At 49.0% G+C, this 7,500-nt stretch overlaps 2 protein-coding genes across 2 annotated transcripts in view; both read left to right on the top strand.

Moving 5' to 3' along the window:
* LOC125948523 (uncharacterized) overlaps positions 1 to 7,500 on the top strand; it is a 345,242-nt gene that overhangs the window by 42,028 nt on the left and 295,714 nt on the right. The gene's annotated exons all lie outside the window — the stretch shown is intronic.
* The window catches only part of LOC125948652 (uncharacterized), a 35,180-nt gene continuing 28,856 nt past the window's right edge, over positions 1,177 to 7,500 (top strand). The window contains exons 1-2 of the mRNA XM_049674918.1: positions 1,177 to 1,301; positions 7,440 to 7,500. The exon at positions 7,440 to 7,500 is cut by the window's right edge and continues 301 nt beyond it. The gene's annotated coding sequence lies outside the window, so the exon portion shown is untranslated. The remainder of the gene's footprint in view (positions 1,302 to 7,439) is intronic.

The raw sequence follows: 7,500 nt of genomic DNA, 5'->3' as shown, positions 1-7,500 counted from the left end.
TGTAAGCCGGATGTATTTGAAATTTATTTTTTTCAAGTGTTAGTTGTTCTTTTTACATTTTTAATCTAAATTTAAAATTAATATTAATAAACACCACTTGTAAAATACGTCCTTCGTGGCTGCAGCTTGGTTGGAACAATTTTTTCGGAGCGTTGTCCTTTGGCCGGTTAATGTTTTGGATGCCCAGCTAGTGATGGCCATACCCTTTTTCCAAGAGTTGATGTGTTTTGAATTATCTTTAAACGCACATTTTGCAGAGATTTTTGATGATCAAAAAGCAGCATAAGATTATTCTATTATTTCTTTTTAGTACTGAAATTGCATGGACTTGGGCATTGCGGTACAGTTACCACTTGCCAATTTATGCTGCTAGTCTGTACGCACTCCCTCTTAGCCCATACGTTTCATACACGTGCATCTCTGGCTGATGATAGCGAAGTGGAAATCCACTAGAAGAGGTTTCACTTCCGCACGACGCACACAACGTGTGGAAAGCATAACAGCAAGTAAAAAGCCGCGAGTGAGCGGTGGTCCACGTGCGCAAACCTGTTTTCCGTGAGCCGCACCCACAGCGATACCAACACAGTAGCGCGCTGTGCACGGCATCATTCCGTCACATAAACGCAATGTGCCACCCCCTCCCCCCTCCCACCATCCCTTCGATTCATCTTTTTCCTGCTAAAACCCCATCCATGATGACAGAAGTTTTCCCGATGTGATGGTATGTTGCCATGCACACATAAACGTATCGTGCGCGCACACATCGAAGGGTGCCGGATTTTCCGATGGAAAGCTGTGTACCACCCATCCCGCGAGCTTCGTTCCCTGGCCGAAACGCCTGCGTAAACATACGCAAACACACCCAAAAACTCTCACACACACACAGAGGGGCGGCGTAATGGCTACTACGTTCGCACACTCCCGTTTTGAGGTGGTGATAGGGAAAATCGATATCATTTCCACTACTAGAAAACGGTTACAAATACACCCAGGCACCACCACGACCACCGGACGCACACTGGTGTACACAGCCCAGCCCGAAGCGAACCGCCGGGCGCGTGTATGGCCCCGCCGCCACGACGAGCTTGTGGAAAATCTGCCAGCTCTCGCAGTCGCAGATTTAACGTCGCCAAGCGAGGAAAGCGAGAGACGAGAGCAGTTGACCGTCCCCGGGAACGAGTCAACGTCACGCCACCACCACCGGGCTGGCTGGCAGGCAGACCGTTTTTCGTCCGTGTCAGTCAGGTTTTTCCCTTGAACAGTTTAGGGAAGTGGTGGTTTTGTGTTAGGTTTTCCTAGTGGTGAGCATCCATATCCGGAGAATCCGGATCACCTTATCCTACACGCTGGTCTTCCGTGATTACCTCTTTCTTTGGACGTGCTTGTTTGGGAATCGAATGGTTCCCATCCCCACCGGAAGTGCTGCTGCTGTTATCTTACTGTCGATGGAGCGACATCTCTCCTGGTTACGGTTGACCAACATTCCAAACATCCGTATTCCGAACTATCGTGGTCCAACTGAACCAGGTGCTCTGTACTAGCAATGCGGTGCACAAGTATGGCAGTGGAAGCTGCTGTACAGTGACTAGCATCATCGTATCCGAAAGGAAGGAGAGAGAGGCCAGAGGGAGCGTTAGTTTATGAATCACTTGGGCTAGTGGCAAGAAGGAAAATTCGGTGACAACCTTCCCACAACTCGCAGGCCGCAGGCCAGACTCGGGCCAAGCCTTGTGTCTGTGCGTTCGTATGTGTGTGCAAAGTGTTTATAGGATGTGCGTGTTGTTTTTCGTTAGTATTTTCGTTTTTTTTTATCACTCCATTGTTCGCTGGAGTTTCGCGTTCGTTCTTCCTGGTGTTACTCTGCGACTGTGCAACGGATCCTGTGCTACCTGTCGTATCCTGCCGATTGATGCTCGGTGTGTTGATTCGCTGGTGGATCGCGCGTGTGTGTGTGCGTGTGTTTGTGGTACCGAAAGCCGACTGTCTAGTATCGGACCTACCGACAGACCGACCGACCGACCAAACGACTCGCGACCGCCTCAAGGTAGCACGTCTTCCTTCCTTAAAGGAACCGCACACGCAAGACGAGAACAGCACAGCACGCCGAACGACCGCGCGTAACGAGATGTGTGCGTGTGTGTGTGTGGGTGTGTGTTTGCGAAAAGGAACCCCCCCACCATAAAAAAAGAAGAGTATAAAGTGAAGTTTATATGCATAATTTATTTTTAGCTACGGGATCGTTATTAAATCGATAAATACTTTTGGGACGTCGCAGCGACACTGTTATTCCATTTCGGTTTCGTGTACCTCGGCGACGTACATACGTACGGGATGGGCCCGGCCGGTCGAATGTGTCCTGTGAATGCGGTCCACTCCACCGGTCGGTCGGTGGTCTGTCTAAGAAAATCCCGTTTGTGTTTGTCCCCCCCCCCCCTTTCTGCAATCCCCCGCCAACGGGTGGCATCAGGTGCTTCCAGTTTGACACGATTTGTGATGCCGTTGCTGGGTTGCTAGGACGTGATCACGCCTACTGCTGTGCCCATCCATGTACCGGCATCGCGAGCCATCATTCTTTCCGGCCATCAGCAGCTTTTTCAAAATTATGCAAACTCAATTATATCGGTGTTTGGGAGTGATTTCTGCCGATCTGCGTCGTTGCCACCCCGCCGCGCTCGATGATGATGTCACCCATCAACGGGTGAATAGCTCGCTATCCGGCCCCGGGAGACTTTATCAATAATTTGGGATCCGTTCGGAACGGTGCCAAAAAGCGTCCCCGTTCCTTTCGGTTCCGGTTGGTGGATGTTCGCACATCAACAACATCCCAGAGGAAAAGGAAGGGGGGGGAGGGTGGAGGAGTGTCCAATTAAGGGGGTAGCATCGTGTGCTTAGAAGGTTTAGATTTTCTTTTACAAAAATGTTCATTGCATAACGCGGTGCCTGGATCGTCCCAATTCGGATTTGTTACTCCCGTCAGCACAGATAGCACCGTCGGTGATGATGATAATGATGATGATGCTGTTGATGGTGATGTCGGAATGTCGGTCTCGCTAAACGAGACCGCGTTTGCCGGTGATTTAATGTTGCGGTAAAATGGATGATTTATTGAAAACCGATTCGCTGGCCGCACGGCAACGGATGGCTGATGGTCTATCGCGAGGAACGGGGGGAAGGGTAATGTATGCCCAGCATCGTGCATCGCGATGGCGATCGTTTCAAGCACGACACACCGACATCGTCATCATCATCATCATCATCATCGCAAGGGAAAGTAAGTTCATTACCATATTCTGGCTGACTAAAAATAACCAACCGACCACTTTGCACCGATAAACGCAGACACAGACAAGCAGACCAGCCATCGGGTCGTCTCGGTCGTCTTTACTGACCATGATTTACAAGGTAGCAGCGGGCGACCACCAACCGAGCCGAGCTGAAGGTTACATCGACGGAAGGAATTCGACATCGATCCGCCGTGCCGCCGGCGAACCGCGCGCGCCGGTGTCCCTCGCTCAACTCTCGCTATTCACACTCGCTCGCTCGCCCTATTGGTTGGAATTTGTGATTGTTGTTGTTGGTCCATGTCAACACACCCGAACAACAACCCCTCGGCCACGGTGTCGGTGAGGGATGCGGGTGTGTGATGATTTTTACATACCCACGGTCGCTGTCCTTTCAACCATCACCACCACCGCCACCACCAGCGACGCCATCGTCCGTCCGATTGATATCGTCGTGTTGAATACGGGTGCACCCCGCCGGTTCAAGAATGGGAGGATTATTTGGTAAATCTGTGCGGTGGAAAATTGTCAGCCAACCAAGGGTTCAAGAGTTTTCCCTTTAGACACTGTGCGCCGTTTGGTGATAGGAGTTGGTTGGTTAAGGTTTAAGCCAGTCTTTCTATGGGATGACAAACGTTAACCGGAAAAAAGAGGACGCCATTGTTGTTTATTCGCGACCGTTCGCGTGTCAATTGTGACTCAAATTGCTCCAATAGAATGAGGTTTTGAGCGAGGAAAAAATGCCACGGGGTGTGGCGTTGATGGTTAATGCTAAATTGGGTTATAAGGTTAATCGAATTTAGGTAACGTCTATAGTACCATCGATCAAGCGGTGCAGTCGAAACAAATCTGCATTGCGTTGTACTCATTGGCAATTCAGCATTTGTGCAATTTTTATTATCGATAGCGAAAGAGGCTTGGACATGTATGTACTTGTAAAACATTCATTACCCTTATAGCATCTACCGCAAGCTGCACAAAAGCTTTCCACCGGCTGCATGGTGAAAACTGCGCGCAGTTGCGTTTCATGGCGCCATTAAGTGGTTTTCAATAGATGTAGATGTCGTGTGTGTGGCACTGTACTTGTGTGTGTGTGTGTGTGTGTGTGTGTGTGTGTGTGTACATTATAATGTAGTCATGATCCTGGTTTTATGGGCCATTGGCGTGACATTGCTGGAGCCATATTTGACCAACGGTCTGTGGACAAATTTCCTCCTTTTTCCGGTAGCGCCAACGGTTACGCCCTTTCATTCCAGATGAATGAACGTTATGGTTTCAAGCTGAAATCGGGTCTTCCTTTTTCGTGCCACACACTCAAACACTAATATGAAACTACCGATATAAGCGCTACGTAAATGATAGTAGTTACAATGCAAGGAAATTGGATGTATTTGGCACCTTTGAACTGGCATATCGGATGCGACGTCAGCTGCGAAATCCTTTTGCCTACCTTTTCCATGCCATACCAACAAGCATAGCATTCCAATCATTGCAGCACCATAACTGCTCCTATGCAAATGCCTTCATGTGGCGATTCGTTGTGTAAATGTTATGTTATGACACGCACGCAAACTGACAAAAGGGCCATATACGAGGCATTCTCACTCTAGCCGTACCGTACTTGCGCACGTCTACAAATACCTGCGATGTGGAATGACTGCCGCTTATCAGCAGTGTGCGACAGATCCCCGCGCTTCTCCGTTTCCGCCTCTATTCCCTTCGACGAGCAGGACGAGAAAATGATACAGATCCGGTTGCCATTCACTCGAGGACAAAGTCTGTCCCGGATGCTTGGTTCGCCGTCGTCGTCGTCGTCGTCGTCGTCATCTTCGACGGTGTCTAGTCTTCCCTCACATTTTGGCTTCTCAATCGGGCTGATGAACCACCCTACTTTATCAGCTCTCGGTACCACTGCACCTTGGGCACCAGGCTGGCAGGGCTGGCAATGCTGTCGCTGTCGACGACCAAAACGCCGTGTGAGTGAGCGTGGTATGCCCACGTCGGGCCCGGAGCAGCGACGCCTACGCTGCGCACTGGCGACACGGATAAGAAATTGAATTTCTTTTGCTTCACCCAACAACACACTCATGCTGCACGATCAAGATTAGTCTGATTTACCACCCAGTCAGTCACTCCTCCTTCGTCCCAGGTCAATGATTTTTCCTTCGAAGCTTGTCTACTGGATTTCCAGCCGGAGCTGGAGTCTGGTGGGAACAAATTCGAAAAGGATAAAATCGAAAAAAGGACCAAAAACGCGGAACGAATGCCAAGTGCAAAGTTCGTTGGTAGCAGAAGGGAATAAGAAAAGAGGCCAAAAGACGAACGTCGATGTCGCAAAGCATGAATGGAGCCGCCTGGTAATTCACCGAGTGCCCGAGAGAATAGGGGTCGTCAGTGATCGCCGTGCCGTGGCTTACGATGAGCACGGGCAGAAGCCTATAAGGTTCACGCTGATTTTTCACCGACGCTGATAACGATTTAATTCAACGAAAGCCAAAAGTTTCTACCGCTAGCTTTTAGGCTAGCTCTGGACTGGCACTGGAAATGTCGTAGTGGTGCTGGTGATGGTGAGATAAAGATGAAAGAGTCGACCGGTCGCAGGGGTGGCGCGAAAGTCCAAAGGAGAAGACAAAAATATCGTTATAACTTTTGGACAAAATATCGTTCGCCTGGCACCGGATGAGGAAACAATATTTTGCTCGTATCGCTCTGCAACGGCCAATGATAGGCTGATAGCGGGGTCTGGCCGGGCTGCGGTATGGCGGATATTGGCGTTCTATTGAAAACGACAAAATTATTGCATGAATTCCCCGAGTCAGACCCGCCCAGTAACAGTAAGCATTCCACTTTCGATTGCCGCCTTTCGACGGCTCATTGCCGGGGATGCTCTGCGTTTAGGTTCGGTTCGGTTCGGTTTTTTTTTATTAGAAAATCCGAGGTTATCTCGGGGTTGGGATAAAACTCGCTAAGCTCGACGATTATTTGACACTTTGATCGTCCCAGCGAGCTGGTTTGTGGTGGCCGCAGGACATGGTTCGTTCACGAGGTGGGTTTGGTCCCGGCCGCAGGCTCTTTCCGAATGTTTTCTCGAATTCTTTCCACTCGTTCCCTTTCCACCAGCAAACCCTTCGCCCTTTCCGGAAAATTCCGGTCGATTAGGGAGGGCTTTCCACTGATGTTGCATCTTTATTGCGAGCTAAGATAGCTTGCCCAAGAGTTTTCGGTTCGGGTCCGTTGGTTGGCTTTGGGTTGAATTCGTGCGGGCGGGGTGCGACAATATGTTGCCACTAAATTGAGCGTGTGTTTTGCGTTACATAAACAATGAAACCCAGCTTGATAACATCGGATAAGTGCCCGAAACGTTTGAGGAATAAACAAAGTCCTCCGGGCGGGTATTTAAAGCATTTCATTTGAATGTTTTATCTGATGGTTTATACAAAAAAAGCTGCATTTAAAGAAAAATCATTTGCATTCACAATACATTAAAGGTTTTGTTTGTAAATTTGATTTAGTATTTATGGTATATATGAGTTCCTCTCTTTCGCTTTCATGGATTGATTATGGCCATTTATTGATTTAAATATTTTAAATGACTCATAGCCTCGCCCTATGCAGGATGTTTGTTTGGGAACATGAACACGTGTACGCTTGTCCCTCACTCTGGATAGTGAGCAGTTGCTTCCATCGATACATATTACCTTCTTACCGTCAATACCTTGACATTGACGTCGTTAGAGGAAAGACAGGTGTTCATGTCGCACATGTCAATCAACTTTTTTAGCATCTGATCTTCTTGCCTTGCCAAACGGACTGTCGTCGTGTGCGTGCGCGCGTGTGTGTATGATTGCGATGTGTACCGTCTAAGATCCATCCACAGCCAAAAGGATCCATTCATCGCACGTGCTGTGGCGGTGAAGGTGGTCACCGTAATAGCATGATCCGTGAATACAAACAACACTATAAACAAAACGCATCATAAAGGGCAGCAATCAACAGATGAAGTGATCCTCGTTCAACGCCTTGGATCGCTGACAACGTCGCAGTAAACCAGTAGCAAGTGTGCAACTCGTTCGGTTATTCAGTGTCAGGTCCCGTCGGTTCGCTCCCAAACCGTTTACCGTTCGTTTAACAGCTTCGTGTTTGTCGTTTTCTTGCTAGGTTGCGTGCTCTCTAGGTTTCACGTCTGGTCCCGTACCGTCACGGTAGCCGATCGGTGACG

Source organism: Anopheles darlingi, chromosome 2 (assembly GCF_943734745.1).
Source record: "Anopheles darlingi chromosome 2, idAnoDarlMG_H_01, whole genome shotgun sequence".
Taxonomy (NCBI): Eukaryota; Metazoa; Arthropoda; class Insecta; order Diptera; family Culicidae; genus Anopheles; species Anopheles darlingi.
Note: the sequence above shows the minus strand (reverse complement) of the source record. Positions and strands in the feature narration are given on the sequence as shown.